Source organism: Macrobrachium nipponense, chromosome 24 (genome assembly GCF_015104395.2).
Source record: "Macrobrachium nipponense isolate FS-2020 chromosome 24, ASM1510439v2, whole genome shotgun sequence".
In the NCBI taxonomy this organism is placed as follows: domain Eukaryota; kingdom Metazoa; phylum Arthropoda; class Malacostraca; order Decapoda; family Palaemonidae; genus Macrobrachium; species Macrobrachium nipponense.
The window spans coordinates 50126139-50147621 of NC_061091.1; the positions used below are offsets into that span (position 1 = coordinate 50126139).

Sequence of the window (21483 nt, forward strand, 5' to 3'; positions counted from 1 at the left end):
TATGACAAGAGATCATGACTGTTATTAAAGCAAACAGCTAATTAAAAAAAATTTAAATTTTCAAATGAAACATTCAACTAAACCGTTCTGGCCTACATAAATCACCGAAAATTATGCATTATAAATATTTGATTTTTTTAAATAACTTAATACGAAAATTGGGTGCAAATATATATCAAGAAATGTAAAAAAATCACAACAAATAATTAAAAAGAACATCAAATTCCATCTATTTCTTCATTATTTATCTATTTATAACAGTTTTATGTAAGCATGTGCAGTGCGTTTGTCAGGGGTCACGTAGAAAGTGTTAGTGCGGAATAAATTACTTAAATTTATTAATACAAATGACAAAGCTTTCGACAAAGAAAAAGAAATGGTTTTTGCTTCAAGAAAATTCAACTAAATCACTTGTGCCAAATACCGATTTACCAGCCTTTTTCCACAACCAAATGATCATCTTCCACGGTCGTAAGCAGTACGACACTTCTTAGAGTAAGACACTATATGTGTCACGTTGTCCTGCGTTGAGGAGAGTGGTAAGAACTCTCCAGATGATACCATTTGGCATAATAAATGATGCAAGATTAATGTGTGAATGAATGAATGAACGGCTCCATTGAGTATGACCGCCCGTAGAGTGGACGCAACTTCGCTGCCTACACCAGACACAGACAAACTGGTTGCTAAGATTCGAGTCCAAACCAACGACCACCACAATGAATCCTTTGCCGCGCACGTCTGGTAGGATCACGGAGACCATTACATGCAGTTGTAAAAACGTGTGATGTTTAAATGTGTGATTGTGTATGTATCGCATAAAGTAACTGGAAAAAGTAGGTGTTGCAAATGCACGTTCTCTGGAGATTTTCCGCATCTTATACCATTTCACAAGTACCCAATTTTATAGCCATTTCAGAGCATTTGGCGATACAGGCCTCCAGTGGTATGGAGTAGAGTTGCAATAACGTGCTAAATGGTACTAACTGTCCGCCTCTATATCTATAAAATATGATTCATTATTATTGATGTTAGTAAAAATCTTTAGTGGTTCTTTACTACGAAACATCATGCAATTTGGTCTCAAGGACGCTCATTAAGGTATTGTCGCACGATAATGAACTGAAGTGGCATCAATCGTCCACGTGGTGCAACTTCCAGGGGAAAGGTGCTGGAAGGTTCCAGAAAAGGCGTTCCGTGTGGCACCGATTTGGGTTGCATCAATACGATTGGCAATAAGTAATTTTTAGGCATAAGTCAACGGAATTACTGGCTCTCAGTTGCCACCGCTACCCTCGGTCACTGCTGGCTAATCATTCCTCATTTCGTTTACAATTTTCTTTAAGATGAGGGAACATGCCATGTCCCACACATGGATACAGCGGGCTTCAGTGCGATCCAGATTTGACTTTTTTTTTTTTTTATTTTAACTTCACGTACGTACATGAAAGTTACACGAAACTGTTATACTTTTGCGAATACTTTTGCGACATTCAAACCGATACGTTAATTTCATGTTACCTTAAAAATACCAGACTTAACTGCATCACCAAGTTTCAAATTACCTTAATTATATACTTTTATCGTTAACTCGAGCCTCTCGAGGATGTGATAGGTACTGAATATACCCGCACCTTACTATACGTACATATACAGGCAATGTTCATTATACGTACATGCACCCTCACTATCTCGATTACACAACACACACTTACAATTAGTGAATATTTTCGCTTACTCGGGGAATAAGCCTACAAACTACTTTGTTGTTGTTGCGTGCTGTTGCTGGCGGGAGCAGGGTAGGAATGGTCTATGGAAGAGCACAAAAAGGTCTGAAAAGGATGTTTCACGTTGAGTTAAAGATACAGGGATTTTAGGATAGGATATTTGTATGATTTATGTTAAAAAATAGTGTGCATGTTAAATAGTACGGCGAACATTATTTCTAATGAAATACAACGTATTTACTTTAATTTACGTTAAAAGTAAGTAATATAATGTTTACAACTTATGCGTGAGGGGAAAATCTTGCACACGTCCCTAGTAAGCTGGAGATCGGATCATGCCTTTTGTGGGGGAGGGGGTGCCCATAATTCTCATTTCAAAATCACAAATATCAATCATCGTTCGCCGAGTTTATGAGGAATATCAGATAAGAGTATTGTCGTGTAAATAGTGTCAATCAAAACTGGTAAACAACAAGGACAAAGTACAAGCTTCAGAGACTAACTTTTTACAGGAATGCTGTTGTATAATTCAAAATTATTTCTGGTATCCTAAACGGTTTATCTGCAAATATATTAAAGTTTCTGGAGGACGAAGACATATGTGCGTGAGAGAGAGAGAGAGAGAGAGAGAGAGAGAGAGAGAGAGAGAGAGAGAGAGAGAGAGAGAGAGAGAGAGAGAGAATGCGTGTGCGCCCTAACACACGTTAAACAGACTTAACTAGCGAGCAATGGCTGGTTAACCAACATGACGACGGCGATGAAGAAATTCTTAAGTGAAGACTGAACGCACAAACGATAGGCTCGAGTCACCCTGTTACGTAACCAAACCAACACACTTTAATGCAGAAGAATTTCACGGCGGAGTTTCCTCTAAATCTGAAGCTTGACTTGGATCTTACAACACAACGGCTGAATCTTGCTCAAATGTACACTCATATAAAAAAAAAGTCAAGTCCCGAGCGTCTGCTCTACCTACTGCAAACGGCAATGACTTTCATCTAATTATATCTGATGCAAAACAATTCGTAAAGCAAAGCTTTTCTTATCAGTGAGTTCATCTTGGTTTATCTCGTTGCCCCTCATTGAATGTCAAGGGCTAACAAGTTCTGGGCACATCAGTCACAGAATGCCAGAAAAAACTATGTCTGATCTGTACTTGGAAGGGTGATCCCAAAACGAAAGACAGATCTCTTAAGACGCACAAACATTCTGACTATCTACAGAGGCATTGACATCGGGAATCTGTTGCAAGCAGCAGTGGGTCGCGATTGTGCCCAAAACGCCATTGAAACGGGTTAGTAATCTGATAAAGGAATACTTATGTCATCTTTCCTGAACCACATGAATGGCAGGCGACTGTTTCGACTGATGCTCAATTCAACTCTCAGCCAAAAGTAAAAGTTAAGTATATCTTAGATTTACCATACCACTGAGCTGATTAATAGCTCTCCTAGGGAGGGCCCGAGGGATTAGATATTTTCACGTGGCTAGGAACCAATTGGTTTCCTAACAACGGGACCTACAGCTTATTGTGGGATCCGAACCACATTATATCGAGAAAGGAATTTCTAATCACCAGAAATACATTCCTCTGGTTCGTTGGCAGAGCGGGGAATCGAACTCGCGACTACCGAATTGGTAGGCGAGCACGTAACCCACTCGTCCAACGAGGAACTTGTAGTCAAAAGTAACGTAACGCCGATGTCTGAATAACCACAGCATCATTATAGACCTAAAACATTTACACGCTTCATTCTTTAAACAGTAACATGCAATGCCTCCATATCTGCATATATAAATCCCAGTTTTGAGTACTTTTAAACCGCACATGAAATATTAATGAGGATACTCAGAGAGTCAACACCAAAATCTTTTTGAGAAGAAGATTGCGATACACATCTGACGCTTCCCCTTCCAAAAGGGAAAACTGTATGCAGTGAATTGGGTATTTGGTAGGTGGCGAATTATGGTGTCACATCCAGGAAGAAAGAAGGGTATGGGTCTAGCAACTTTATCCCACGAGACATTTTTCCCTACTAAAATACCATATATAGTTGAGATAAAAGGTCTACCGTCCTAAACCGGAGGACATCCTGAGCTATAGGTATTCTGCCTCTAAGTTCATAAAAAAAATAGGTAAAAACAATTACTAAATAGGTATAAATAGTTGAAAAGAACTTGGCAACGAAGAGTAAAGTATCATAGCGCAAGTTTAACAATAAAATCTAGGTGTATACAGTAAAAGTCTAACGCATGATTATCCAGGTATTACAAAATATAAGCCCACAGAAATTATGCAACAAGCATTAGACAAACTGACGGGTAAGCAGTCAATTACAAATAAGACAATCACGGCGATTACAAAGTTGCTGGTAATGGCAGATGTTGCATACGATTGCTAAGAGCGAAGGTAAAGAGTGACAAATGGAAGTCATTATAAGTAAGCATAACGTATCCATAAATCACTGCAACTTTTAAGTCATCATGTATTGCTATAGATGACTAATTTCTCATTCAAGTGCACATGCCTATTAAACCATCGCAGGAAGACTACAGTATTAGTACAGCTCAATAGCGAGACAACCTGCTCTCGACCGTGACAAACAAGTTGCACTAAGCTCATACCTAGGCAGCAAACTCATTGCCAAACTTTAATCGGACCACAGATCTTGCTTAAAAAATAATAACCCCCTACTCTTGCAATTAATACACTACAGAGAACAGACACCCGAGTGGCACCGAAGTCAAACTGTTTGCAATAGGTGGCCTTTTCTCTCTATCAGGCTATAATTAAGATGCACTCTGAAACATACAGAGTGCTATTATTCATAATTACATTGCATTATAAAGAATACAGACACTTTGCGATATATAGACTTCGGATGTAATGCAACACATGCTGAGTAGATTGCTTAGTTTCACTGTACCCTAAGATATATAGTGCAAAAGATCACCAATTCTGTATCAAACCTCAAAAGTTTAACTGAAAGCGAAATGCAACAACGGCTGCATAGGGGTCAGGTTTCAAGGTTGAATTACAGCGTCAGGTTTATTCCTTAGAACATACTCCTCTGCTTTACGATCGTCATGTAAACAAAGTTTGAAAAGAGCAATTTGTAAAATATATCACATTCTTTATATATCTTTGTGAACATACACACATTATATATATATATATATATATATATATATATATATATATATATATATATATATATATATATATATATATATATATATATATATATATGTATATATATACATATATATACATATATATGCATACATATATACATATATATATATACATACATATACATATACATATATATATAAATATATATATACTATACATATACATATACATATCCATATATATAACTATATATATACATACATATACATATACATATATAATACAAATACATATACATAATACATATATATATAATATAATTAATATAATTAATATATAAATAATTCATAAAATCTATATAAATATTGTACATCTGTACATGTCCAGAAGCGCCTGCAATATAGAAAGACTTTCCATTTAACAGAAATTTCTTACCATTCCCACATCTGCTGTCATAAAAAAAACGTTAACCTAGAAACCTTCAATATAAGGAAAACATTTTTTTGCCTCTTCATCGTCGGCACACATTTCACACTAAAGCTACGATGAATCCTTCGCTTTTCGGAAGTATGAGAGAGAGAGAGAGAGAGAGAGAGAGAGAGAGAGTGAGAGAGAGAGAGAGAGAGACGACAAGCATCGCTGCTTGCCATCCAATGAAGAGCGAAATAGTATGACACACTAATGGCGATCACTCATGCTAATTCATTATTAGCACTTCACTAACCCAGCGTAATGACATGAATTAAACGATTACCATGATGAAGCGTTACACTTCACGAGAGCTTAAAATTGCCATAAAAAGACATGACATTGTTTTTACGCAATACGCCACTGAGAAAAATCGCTTCGGAAAGTTCAGGAAACAGATCCGGTCATGGAGCACTTTCAGCTTCTACGGTTTCGAAACAAATTTGCAACACCTAATGACGTGTTATATGCTTCAAAAAATAAGCCTGTGCATAGGGAACACCAAATGTTTAATGAAGTACATTATATAAAACAAATACAAATACATTGTACATTATGCATATATATATATATATATATAATATATATACATATATATATATATATCACACTATATAGAAATATATATATATATACATAATACATATATATATGTATACACAATTATATATAAATATATATATATATATATATATATATATATATATATATATATATAGTATATATATATATATATATGATATACAAATACTATACATATATATATATATATATATATAATATATATACACGTGTGCGTGTGAATATATATATATACTATATATTATAATATAATTTTATTATATATATATATATATATATATATATATATATATCTATATGATATATATATTTATATATATACTATAAATATCTATATATATATATATCTATATATGTCATATATATATATATATATATATCATATACTATATTATATATCATATATATATATTATCTACATATATATGGTATAACACAATAATATAACAATATCTATAATATAGATATCATACTAGATATATATATATACATAATATTATATATATATATATATATATACACACGTGTGCGTGTGAATGTTTATATATATATATATAGATAATATATATATATATATATATATATATTAATATATATTATATATATATATATATATATATAATTATATATATATAATAATATATTATAAAATATATATATATTATATATATATATTAAATATATATATATACTATATTACATATTATATATATATATTATATATATATAGATATATCTATATACTAATATATATATATATAGAGATATAATAAATATAAATCTATATATCTATATATATCTCTATATAGTGCGTGTATATATATATATATATATATATATAATATATATATATATATATTATATATATTATTATATATATATATATTATATATATATATATATATATATATAATATATTATATATATATATATATATATCTATATATATATATATATATATATATATAATATATATATATATATATATATATATACGTTTGCGTGTGAATGCGTATATATATATATATATATATATATATTATATATATATATGTTTCGATGAAAAAAACAATATTCAGATCCTAGAAACAACCATAACCTTGAATAAAAATAACTTTCATTATCCTCCCTGAATTCCTTCTTTCCTACTATACCTTTCTTTCAACAACAGTCATTATCTCCGTAATATCAAGATAGGGTTACTACAAATCCCGGAAACCCTCAGTCACTAAAATACCTTGAACCGAGAACACGCCTCCAACCCAAGGCCACTGACAAACGAGGAGTAATTAACACCTTCTGAAGAACAAGGAAGGATCACTAGCTACAGGAAATCCTTCATTTAATATTTACATTTACAGCCATTGTCCTCCTCCGTCCCTCAAGAGAAAGATTCCTAAAGGAAGGCGTGGGATTTGCTCATCATGGTGGTACTTCTTTTAGAAGCTGAAGTGCACATTAATGAAAATAAATACTACAGATATGAGAAACTTCAAATCAAACAGCAATATGTGCGGAAAACGGAACTTACCGTTAATGAGAAGGTTACAGTCTGGAGAACAGAGTACTTGCAAGAAATTTGCAAATAATAATGTTACTATCTTTTACTAAGTGCCCAGAATCTGTTGTAGGTACCACTGCACGTTTCAACAATCAAGTTTTTGAAGTGGGTTCTCATTACGATAAAAAAGAATAAAAAATAAATAAATAAAAGTCAAGGAATATGTACAGATTACAGCATTCGTGAGTCTATAGACTGACTCACTCACCTACGCCTACCCCCGGCCCATTCGTAGTTCACACGGATGGAAAGAATACGTTCCATTTGAATATGTCAGACCCGAGTGGTTTGAAATCGATACTACCCAGCTGCAAGTTTCAGCATTTTACCAACTAATTGACATTTGGTTAGCATGCTCAGTAATTTCTTATCTTTGCCGTAAAACGCAGATAACAGGCGCCATTCCACATAGTTCAATTGGTGGAAGTAAAAATTATGGCGGAAAAGCTATTTTCAACTGAAATACTGTACAAGAAATCCGGTTTACTATATTACGTTAATTTCAGTGCTTGAGATGGAGGTTTCTTTGGACAAAATACTTCATTAGTATTATCATTAGTAGTAGTAGTAGTAGTAGTAGTAGCCAGCAGAAGTATTGGTACTAGTAGCAGTTCAATTTTAAAATTAAAAAAAACGACAGACCGAGATGTGCACGATTTTCAATTTGTGCAAAAATAGAAGCGTAGAAAACCAGCCTGTCATATGACGAAGAAAATACTGAAGTAGGCATGAAATTAAAGTTATTCCACGTGTAAATAATACCTGTTGCATTTCACTTATCAGCGAGACCTTCACGCCATAAAACTTCTGTCACAACAAGACATTTACACGTCTCGCAATCAAGCTGATCAGCTGTAGTTAACACATAACGCTTACTGGGCCGCTGATCTGTAGTGTATTTCTTGGAAGCGGAGAAAAAGACAATATGTTATGAATGGTTTCGAAGATCACCTCGTCGAGCCCCTCCCGTTTTTTGGTACACATTTTGACGGAGCAAATAACACGCACGTGTATTTTTTTTTTATGGTGTTTTTACGTTGCATGGAACCAGTGGTTATTCAGCAACGGGATCAACGGCTTTACGTGACTTCCGAATCACATCGAGAGTAACACGCTCGTCTACTCTACTCTACTCTAGCTGCGACCCACAACAGTTGTCAAACAACTTGGCACGTAACTCACTCCTTAAGATGACAGGTCATGTTAGCTTTTATGCACGAGGCCGGAGAGAGAGAGAGAGAGAGAGAGAGAGAGAGAGAGAGCGAATGTTGGTACTAAAGATCATAACTTTATCTTCTGACATTGGTATACGTTACAGAAGACAGCCGTTGTCTTTATCCCCCAATCAACATCCTAAACAACAACAGGCGCATATTATTATGAAAGCAAAACTAAGCACAAACATTACAAAACAAAACTACACATCATGACCACGTCCCACGAACCCAACGACACTTTTACTTTCGCGACTTAGGCATTGACGACCTTCAGGTGCTGAGACTAATGCAGTTGTGCATTTAACGGAGGTGGGCGGGGCTTACGCGGAGACGACAATGAGAGAGAGAGAGAGAGAGAGAGAGAGAGAGAGAGAGAGGAGAGAGAGAGGTGGTTGGGGGTTGAGGGAGGAAGCTCATTCCGGCTGATGTTCTTTTAAGAGGAACAATCGGAAGGACGATTATTCAATCTGTCGCAACAACGCACTCTCTAAACGACTGCAATGCGAGGCAAATATTTGGGCGTCGTAGCATCTGTGCTTATTGGGCTCCTCATTCGAGCATTTTGTAATTATGGCAAATTTCCTTTATTACTGCTTTTGCTGTCCCTAATATTTCCATCAGTACCATTGCAATTATCACCATCATTACCGTTGTCATTTTTACCCAGTTCAAAAGTGCCTTTTTACCATCAGCACAAATAGGAATTGTGGTACCAAACAATATTCTATTTCCCTAAAGGTTTCACAATATAAAAAACGAAAGTATTGCAAAATAGATTAGAAATATTCTCGACAATCCATTATGGGCCAGGAAACAACACAGGAAAATAATGCGCTTTCATAATGGCATTAAAACGCCAGCATCGCGGAAGCTGACGGAACCTATAAACATCCAATTATGTCTGAAGGCTCCTTCGAGTCATCTCATCGTCCACAGTGACCAGCAAAATGCCTTTTTTAGACTTGAAAACATTGCGGAAGCGCTGAAGCGATTCTGATAAATTCAAAAGCTCATTTTAGATTTTGGGAATAAAATCCTTTCGCATTACAGGAAAAGAAAATATCCTCACCACAAGAGAGCACTGAAACCGAGCTCAAAGTACATTTGAAAATATTTACATGAGTTCATTGTGCTATTTTGGGGTTGGACATCAGAATACTGACATCATTGAAAGCAACGATTCTTTGACAACTGGTTATGTTGTTGTGAAAGTGCCGCATTATCCATACAAAAAATCAGTGTTGCACGGAACTATAAGGCCCGTCTGACGTTGCAATATGTGGGAAACTGTAGCAATTAAACAGTAAACTTCCATAACTGTGTATATATAAAAATGCATACACCAATACAAAAGACTCAGGCTCAACAAATCGTTGGGTTACAAGGAAATAGCCACTACCTATAAAATAATAATAATAATAATAATAATAATAATAATAATAATAATAATAATAATAATAATAATAATAATAATAATAATAATAATAATAATAAGCTGAAGTAGCTCCAGGACTCATGCAGAAGAGTGTCATCCTAGAAACGGCACACAGGGTAAGAAAAGTGATGGACTCCCCAGGAGTCAGGATGCAACCCGGAACCCCACACTATAAATATCACCCAGTCGAATTGGAGGAATGTGAGAGACAAAAAAGAAAAGAAAATAATAATAATAATAATAAACTCATACCTACGTTGTCTACAAAGAAACTCGAAACCTACCTCTCGATTCTATAAAAAGTGAAGCCTTGTCGAATGGTTCCATTGAGGTGTAAGTGGCTCTTTTATGAAGTTCACCATCATCTTCAGTATCGTCACATTCCTTGATCCTCAAGAACTGTAAAAAAAATGAAGAAATCATAAGTTACTACTTCAGGTCAGATTAGTTAAAAGAACTATTTCACTTAGATGTTAATGCCGTAAGATTTCTCAGACAAAGAACAATAAAAGATTCCTTATCAAAGAGGGAAAAGTTGGGAATTTTTCATTTTTGTGAGAACAACCAAAAGATACGGAATGCAGGGTAAACGATATAGAAGTCAGTTGCTTCCAAGCAAGACATTCTCTCTTTCATGCACCCTTATTCTCCACTTAAGTAATCATGATTTTACTTACATTATGCTATCCTCGGAAATTGAATGAATTTCGTGCCAAGTCTGCCCCTCAACATAAGACACTCACAAAACAAGATTCCATGCTTGGCATTTACTTATGTGAGCAATGTTTCCAATAATAGCTCATGTTACAAAAATGAGATCTCATTACACCCCTGAAGAAACCAGATGAAACTGATTGCTGTCAGTATAAATTCTTATCTCGCTTAATACTTCAACAATATAGATGCCAGTAAACTTAAACCACGCTCTACGTCGTCATAGTATGGGAAACAATCTGACAAACTACCATGAACGATTGTCAGGGTGACCGCAGACCATGAAGTTGATCCATCAACACGTTTAAAACAACCAAGTTCAAGTAATGTTGACGAAATATGAAAAGAATAGATAACTAGACGCAGAGTCTGTCTAGTTATGTCTTTTAAATTATCTATTTTTTCTTTACTTTATACATTAGTTATGGATTCTCTCTCTCTCTCTCTCTCTCTCTCTCTCTCTCTCTCTCTCTCTCTCTCTCTCTCTCTCTCATACACACACATTATAGGCAATGGCCCTTCCAAACACGGCGCGCGCAGGTAAACAAACGCTGAAGAAGTTTTCGGAAGAAAAGGTTAACTTTGATTGCAGAGCTGTCTCGCTCTACTGTTATGGTTAATAGCAGACATCCACTCCAAGGAGATACGAGCGCATGTACACGTCCACGCTTCTGCGCATTAAAACGTTAGGGAACAAATTACTTACTACTCGACGATTAAGGGTGTGGTGTGGAACCCACGAGGCAAGTGTGATCGATTGAACCCAACCAATTGAATATAAGTATAGATCCTTCATTGGTCGTAATGACTGTCAATATGTCTGACCTACTATCATGAATATGCTATGGCTGCCATCTTTATGCGATTTCCTCAGTTTTCTTCGTATATTTGTACATTTCTACCTTTTACTGTATCAGTTAAGACACCTTACCGACAGTTCAACACGTTATAATAAAACTTTGTTAAACAAAAACTATACATATATATATATATACATACACAATATATAATAAATAATGTAATATAATATATATATATATATATATATATATATATATATATATATATATATATATATATATATATTCCTTTCAAAATTAAACGCATTAGTGCCCAGCATCAAGTTTAAAGTTGAATGGGAAACAGACAACAAAATTCCTTTTCTTGATGTTTTAATAATCAGAGACACGACAGAATATAAATTTACCATATACAGAAAACCAACGTTCTTTCTTTCATATATTCACTACCTTAGTTATCACGACATCGCTATCACGATAGGTGTAGCCAGCAACCTGTTCTTAAGAGCCTTACGAACTTGTTCCCCAGATTTCCTGGAAAAAGAATTTGAACCAATTCGTAAACAACTTTCGTCTTTAAAGTATCCTGACCATATAATTGAGAAAGCAATTCACAAAGCAAACGTAATTTTCTACCGACCCCCTCAAAACAAGACCAAAGAGACACCCAACAATAAAATAAAAATTCCTCACCTGGACGCATTAAGACAGTGACTCAGACCCACGGAAAATCTAACCCTTTTGCATTTACTCACCCAAGCACCTTTGCCAAATTCCTGATTAACGTCCAACAAAAGACATTCCCCAAGGACACAGGGGTTTATGAAATCCCATGCCACGACTGTGACCAATCCTACATCGGATTTACAGGAAAATCACTTCTCAAGATATTAATACAACAAAAACGGTCAGTTAGGAATGGACAACAGAACTCAGCTATTTTCAACCATATAAATGAACATAACTATAGAATAAACTGGAATTTGTCACGTATAATTTATAGCAGCAACTGCCGGTACAAGAGTCAAATGATGGAATCGGCCTTGATAAAGGAGAGGCAGGTAATGAACATCTCAAAAGGAGAATGGGTTTCAGATGTGATCGACGAGGTTTTCATTCAACCAACGCTTAAGAAGATTAAAGGAAGATTATTATCAGCGGGGGTAACCTACTATGAGATTCAGGGCCTCTGTAACACGGTTTTTTCGCAATAACTTTTTATCTATGCATTTCATAAATATAACGCTTATTCAGAATACATATTAGATCAACACATAAATTTTGAGTGTATTCTGCACTACGTAGGTTGAATAAATTTGGTACTTATAATGTAAAAGTGACCTTTTTTGAAGACGGTCCAACTTACTCAGAGAAAAGGTTTCGAACGCACTCGTTACGTAACTCTTTCTCGATGGATGATTGGCTATACGTAACGAAGGCTAAACCTCTGGCAACAATGACAAACAAATTTAAATACAAGCAAAGCAGTACACCTTTATGAACTCTGGAACCTCTCCACTGATAATTGTCATAATGAACAAACCAACAAAATATGTTAATAAATACAAAAACACTTCAATTATTACTCTAACTCCCAAAATAAGTTTCCAAAGAAATTACAGTCTACTTTATAGGTCACAATCAGATTGACAAGATGTAGGGAATAGTTGGTAATTATCAAAAACATAGTAGACAAGCTTGATTTGATAACTGCTATATCCAATGTCAAGCAATTTTTATTTATTGGCTATCTACCTATCTACTGAAAAAAAAATAGCCGGTACCGTATATTGGCTTTGAACCTTCACCAATAATTATCGTCAGAATGGTGACTTCATGAGGCTCCACCCACTTTCGCCTCTTATAATTCAGGATAACACTGAAGGCTACCATGGGCATTGTTGGATTAGAAAATTTAACTTCTGGCTATAAAAACTAATTTCTCGAGTAGTTGTAAGAAGTGCTAAATGATCCTCAAGGATCCCAGCAGATGGCCTAAACGTTTAATTCAAGTATATTACTGCTATACTGTTGCGGCACTAATGCTACAGTAATATTACTACGCTAGCACTGATACCCCACCCACATCTATGTATCGTTCCGCCATTCATAAAGTCTTTGGGTTTCAGAGCCGATGGAATTTCTGTCTGGTGGATGGGCGGGGCAACATTTAGTCAAAAGGTGTTTGTTTACCTTGCTTACGTAATGAATGTTTTTTGACTCTTGGCTCGTAATCATTGGCCATGGCGTCGGCCGCTAGATCATTTTTACTCTATAAAAATTAAAACTATCGGGTTTAGGTTATTGATAATGCTGAAAAAATTTGTGTGTGGTTGTAAAATATACATATGTCAACTTTCAGCTACATCCGATGCTTTGACAAGGAGCAAAGTCCAAAAAACCGTGTTACAGAGACCCTGAATCTCATAGTAAATTGGCTTACCTGTGGATGGATCTCTTGGTATAAATGCCACCTTTTCTGTAAACTTTTCTCTTTCATATACCAGAAGAGAGAGACAGCAGTCTCTGAAATATAGTACTTTTCTCTCTATATTTTGGTGTTTTTATGGGCTCCTTTTATTAGATGGAATTCTGTTGTAAACAGAACATTTTTACCAGTCATTTATATATATATATATATATATATATATATATATATATATATATATATATATATATATATATAGTAAGATAACATTTATTCGCCAACGCGTTTCGTAACATCATGCTACATCATCAATGCTACAAAACAACAATAAAAAATTAAAGCACATGAAAAAATTACATAAAACAATAGAAATTAAAACATGAATTTAAATTACACATAAAACTTAAGAAGTATTTACAAAAACACTAGAGTTAAAAAAAAGCACCTGTCATATGGAAAGTTGAAGACTAAGTAAATACAGTACGGTGAGTAAAAAGCAAAGAAAACAAAAAATCATTTAGGCCAAGTACAGTTGAACAGAGGAAGTGTGCGAGTTCAGTTTGGGCGATAAATGCTTGATAGAGAGATTCAAGAATAGGCAGTTCGTAAGAATGGCTACTTTGGCCCAAGACAGAAATGTTTTATGGAATTTTTCCATGTGCTTTGTTTTTTATTGACCTTTTATTGCCTTGATAATGTAACATGATGCTACTAAACGGGTTACGAATAAATGTTAGCTTACTTGATAACTAGCTCTTTACCAGTCACCCGTCCTTGATGCATACTGCGGCCTCCTCCTCCTCCTGCCTACCTGATCTGTATATGTATGTATGTATTTATATATATATATATATATATATATATATATATATATATATATATGGTATGTGTCTATGTACGTAAAAAATTCAATCTAGATCCTCAATTCAACGTTAAAAGACAAGAATAAGGGAATAAGGGCACAAGATGATAACTTCTAAAAGAATAAATTTATAGTACTACATCTTGTCCTGCTGAATTTTTGCCTCAATAAAATTCGAGGGTCTGGGTATTGAGAAACTGATGCCACTTGACCGAAAAATGAGCAATAAATAAGAACGACACGTGACAATATCTTACGAAGCCTTTCTCAAGAGAAAGAGGGCAAAAATTCTGTTCTTGAAAAGTAATCTTTTTAACATGAAGGCCGGTAGGTTAAGTCAACTTGATACCTGTCTAGCTCAAGGTCGAAAATGCAATAAAAACAAAAAGGGGAATGGGGGAAATAATTGGCTTACAAAATCTTCCCATACAATCACCCATACACCGAACAAGAACGGGTCCCAGGTTACAAATGACTGTTGCAATACCATATCATTATTTACGGCGTGTCCCTTCAAGCTGCCGAAATGATCCATTGCAACAGTGCAAAAACATTACAGCCTTGACAAATACAAAGTTTGTTTTGGCAATTAGCTTATCAAGGGAACATATATAGGATTTTTTCTTATCTTTGCATAATTTGTATATATTCCTTTTTCTGAAGAACCTTATCTCTGTAGTCCATTCTTTATTTGGATATTTGAATGTGTGTACATCGTCAACAATAACAAAATAACATTAGTAATGAGGTGACGAATACGGACAAACCAACAAAAGCTAATGAACAAAATTTTCTTTAAATTCGTTATGATGCAATAAGTAAATAAATTAAGAAGCTAGTAATCGTAGCATGAATGATACGACAGTTTGACCTTGAATTGAAAATGCAACTGCGGAGAATGACTTAACATACTTATTAATTAAACAAGTTAAATTCCCAATATTACGAAGCAATATTTTCGTGACTTTTGGGTAAAGTGAAAAATTTAACAAAGGGGATTTAAGGAATTTTGGTATTAAAACTTCATTCCGTTCAGTCGTTACGAAATCAAGAAGCCAGCAGGTCCTCTGTTTATAAAAGTGGTTTTAAGTCGAAATTATAATTAATGCTTACTTGAAAAAGAGGCCTGGCATGGACCCAACGAACCAGACCTCATCGGACGTGGATATTAAGGTCCATTAGTAAAAAGGATATTACTAGTGTTATAGTCTTTAATTCAAGGCGCCAAGACTATATATTTCATCTTGAACACCGTCAACGTTTTCCTTTACGAGTTAAGAGACGAAACAAATCCTCCCCGTCCCTTGTGTAGTTTTTATTTTATTTAAGATTCAAATTAGCCATGAACGTGCTTCTGGCAACGCAACAACACAGGCCACCACGGTCGTCTGAGAGTTTCACAGGTCGCGGCTCATACAGCATTATACCGTACCGCAGAAAGATAGATCTGATTTCGGTGGCCTTGATTGTACGCTGTGCACAGCAAAACTATTTTTACTTGCTTTCTTTGCCGCTGCTTCTCGGACACTCTGCCTTCACCTGGCCACTCATTAGTTAACTAAAACCTGCCTTTTCCTTTAACCGAAAAGGTCGCTATTCGTGGACTGTGTGTTCACTGGCAAATGACAAAGCTTTACAAACACGTTTCCCGAAAGGCAGGAAATTCGTCCTATTGAGGCCTAACTTCCAGATGAATGATAACTCACATTCCTTCACTATCAGTTCCTAGACACTTATGTGCTCTAAGCATTATGTGGATCATGATAAATATTCCAAACAATTTCGTATACTTCCAACAAGAAATAGATACTAAAGTGCTATAACAAGTCGGCTTTTCTGAATTTTTCATCATTATTAGGAATATTACAAACAACACATCACAGGCACTATACACACACGAACATTATATATATATATATATATATATATATATATATATATATATATAATAGCTATGCTAATTTTACGGTTATATCGATTAGACAAGAAAATTTAACCGTTCAAAATATTTTGGTAAAGGAACTTACTCTCAAGTATCTCGCGAATCATTCACCAGCTGCAGATCGGAACCTCATGAGTATAACGGTAATTACTGCTTGCTTCTAAACTAATTAAACCCATAATTTAATTATATGACAATGGTGCAATAGTTCGTTCTCTCTCTCTCTCTCTCTCTCTCTCTCTCTCTCTCTCTCTCTCTCTATATATATATATATATATATATATAATATATATATATATATATATATACATATATATGTATATATATATATATATATATACATATATATGTATATATATATATATATATATATATATATATATATATATATATATGTATATATATATATATATATATATATATATATATATATATATATATATATATATATATATATATATATATATATATATATATATATATATATATATATATATATATATATATATATATATATATATATATATATATATATATATATATATATGTATATATAGTTATACACACACACACACACACACATATATATATATAACACATTAATCCGCTTCTAACTGGGCGGGCTCCAGAGAACGGAACAAGACATTAACTTTTGATTTGGGGATAAACCCCTAGGGATAATATATATATATATATATATATATATATATATATATATATATATATTTATTCTTGTTGTATGAAAATAAAGCAAGACTCCTCCCATACGTAACACGCCTAAAAATCGAGTGATGATTCGTACATCGCCATCCTATAAAGATTAGCCACTGCTGGTATGATAAAGGAATGTTCTTTACTAGTCACCAACGCACGCGGGAAACAACGTGACGTACACTGCGATCTGTCAGCGTAATTGCGCGCTTGGTAGTACAACCCAAACACGTAGGCGCATACTACAGGTTCCGCTACGTTGTGGACGCTAGTTGCGCAATGTTTAGACAGCTTGTATATTCGCTTGAACGGAGAAGTCTTTGTGATTTATTCCGATTTCCTCGGATATCCTCCGTTGCTAAGCGAATCGGCTTTCTTGTCCAAGCTTTATTTACCATATTAATCTTTTATTATAGGCTAAGTGGAAGGAGGAAGTGTAAGTGAGCATCTTACTCGGGAAGGAGGAAGATATGTTTCATGGTATTTCCGGTACAGGAAGTGAACATTTTAATCCACTCGTATCAAGGCCGATTAAAAAAAAAGGGGGTGGGGGCGGGTAACACGAGATGACATGGCCATAAAAAAAAAATCACTCTCATGGAATGACTTTGCTCAGCTAACGTCTAGCACGGAAAGAGAAAAGTAAACATCATAACAAGTATTCGAAGGACAGTTGGCCTCTTCCGCATTTCAAGCGTCAAAAGGACTGCTTCACAAAAGAAAGAATATAAAACCAAAATAAATTTCATTGTCAAATTTAAATAAGTAGATCTAGGTAATAACTCCGCGTCGGGTATTTCTTTGGAAATTACAGATTCGTATAGTATTTGGATTGCTTATTATGAATTGACCGTAATTTTTAGGGGGGTCGACTTTCATTAAACCCCAGGGTCTAGTACTAAACACGGAGAAATACACTGGACGGCTCAATCCATACCGCCATTCCCTAGTGGCTTTCGTATTCGCTGGTCCATTCCTTGCAGTCCTTGCGGAGTTATTGCCTAGAATTACCTTGTATATATATATATATATATATATATATATATATATATATATATATATATATATATGTGTGTGTGTGTGTGTGTGTGTGTGTGTGTGAGTGTGTGTAATTCTAGGCAATAATTCCGCATGGACTGCATCGAATGTTCTGGCGAATACGACAGCCACTAGGGATTGGGGCGTCAAGTGTATTTCGCCGTGTTTAACTAGCACCTGGGGGTTAATTACAGTCGACCCCAAAAAATATCGGTAAGTTCTTAATATGCAACCCAAATACTAAAGGAAACTGTAATTTCTAAAGAAATACTCGACGCGGAGTTATTACCTAGATCTACCAATAGATAGTATATATTCACAAATCCGTAATGCAATACTGAAACATTTACTCAACATTTAAGATCTCTTTCTAACAAAATGCCTTCCACTTGAAAAAGAGAACGATCACTGTTACATTCAAACAGACTACAAAATCCAGCAACACCAGCTGCTTCTTGCACTAGGGAGATTCGCATGACGTCTCCAATTGGTATTATATTATGCATTAATCCTATGAATTCTATTGAATAAACAAGTAGTTAAATGAAGCTCTTACTTACTGTTGCCTTCTTGATACGTGACAGTAATGATTTATCCTAAGTAACGTTATATAAACAACAATGAACGAGGATATTTAAAATTGTCAAGTAAACTATACTTGCTACGAAAGACAATTTCACCGAAATGATACACATACACGAGACTGCGATTGATTGATTTATACAGATAACGGTTTATATATATATATATATATATATATATATATATATATATTATATATATATATATATATGTATGTATGTATACATATATATATACATATATACATTATATATAATTATATACATATATATATATATATATATATATATATATATATATATATATATACATATATGTTATACATAATTGTGTATATTTAAATATTATATTTATATAAATAGGTTTATACAGACAACTGTTTATATATACGTATATGTATATAAAATATCTATACTATATATATTATATATAATATATAATATATATATATATATATATATTATATATATATATATATATATATACATGTATACATATATATACATATATACATTATATATAATTATATATTTAAATATATATATATAAATGTTATATATAATCATATATATATTTAAATATATATATATATATATATCTATATATATATATCAAATGTTTATATATAATCATATATCATGCTATAATGGGCGTAATGTCTGTCTGTCATTCAATCACGGCCAAACGGCTCGTCAGATGGGCATGAAACTTGCCAGGGTTATCGTAGGGACCCCTAAGATGGTTTGTAATGGGGTTTCATCCAACCTAACCCCCTCCTTTGTAGGGGGTGGGGGTGAGAAGGGATTCCCTGAAACGGAACAGTTTCTGGCCGTGAAACTAGGTTGGTTATTCCCGTAGACTTAGTTACTTTACGATTTTTCATACATAATTTCTGTATAACTTCCCCGGAGAAAGTCGCGAATATTTCAGCTCGGACACAATAGAAGATGAAAATTATCAAGGGAGACTGGCAAAATAGTTTCGAAGAATATAAGTCGGACCCGCTTTTTTTAAGCGAACAAGTTCAGTTAGCATTAAATAAATAAAATAAATTTAACATAAATATTTGTTCATTCTTGACTGGCACAGACGAAATAGAGGCGTTTAATAAACGTCGGTTAATTAGCGAGCAGAAAACATTGGAATGTGATGTTGTATAGACGACTCAGAATAATTGAAACTTGAATTGAACATTGAACTCGCTAAACGCCGATACAGGACATCCGTGGTACACAAGTGGCTTCAGCAAAAAGTCCTAAGTAACAGACCGGCATCCTACGTGAACAGGTTGAATAACGCCTGCCACGATGAAGTGAAGGGTCGTAACGTAAGACCTGCATAGTGACTGCTAAGAAGCGGGCTCGCGGTTTCCGGCTTAGTAAATCCAGCCAGCTCACTTATTCTGGGTGAGGGTGTCAAAATTACTGCGATCGGTCACTACGCAAATTTCTGTACGAACTCTCTTATTTTTATCTCCAACCAATGGGAGAGTACATTTAAGAACCACCACGGCAGATCGGTACTATACCTATATAATGTCCTACATCAGGTCATGCACACAGTATTACAGAGTGACTTCCACTAAGTCGTTGCTCAATTTTCTTTAATCATTGCGAAAGAGACGGAACGTTTATACACGACAAATCGTTACATAAGGACTATATAATAGAGACAGTGTTTAAAAGTGGCGGAAGGCGGATGTAACTCAGTGTCAAGGTAAGTTTTCGTTATATCTATCATATTGATATCGTGAGTGTCAGATGATTTACGATTATATGTTATAGCACGGGGCTGCGCGTTTGCGATATCGTTCGGATCACGTTAAATGTATCAGTTTGATTTGTAATTGCTAGTATATTTAAATATTATATTTATATATATATATATATATATATATATATATATATATATATAATATTTAAATATATATGATTATATATAACATATATATATATATATGTGTTATATATAATCATATATATATTTAAATATATATATATATATATATAAATATATTATAAATATAATATGATTGTACATAACATATATATATGATTATAATTAATATATATATATATATATAATAATATATATATATATACTATACTATATATATATATATATATATTATATATATATATATATATATATATATACAAATGAAGGCAGGGGAAGCACACCAACAGGTCAAGGAACTCATATTCATTAAGTTGCAACGTTTCGAAGCCAACCAGCAGGCCTCATTTTCAAGCTAAAAAGTAACAATATCTAATCAGTACA

General features: G+C 34.0%; 2 protein-coding genes across 2 annotated transcripts in view; one reads left to right on the forward strand and one right to left on the reverse strand.

The window, feature by feature from the left end:
- LOC135205614 (uncharacterized) overlaps positions 1 to 636 on the reverse strand; it is a 141333-nt gene extending 140697 nt beyond the window's left edge. Inside the window, exon 1 of the mRNA XM_064236406.1 lies at positions 425 to 636. The gene's annotated coding sequence lies outside the window, so the exon portion shown is untranslated. The remainder of the gene's footprint in view (positions 1 to 424) is intronic.
- Positions 1 to 21483, forward strand: part of LOC135205615 (uncharacterized) — a 30941-nt gene that overhangs the window by 650 nt on the left and 8808 nt on the right. The gene's annotated exons all lie outside the window — the stretch shown is intronic.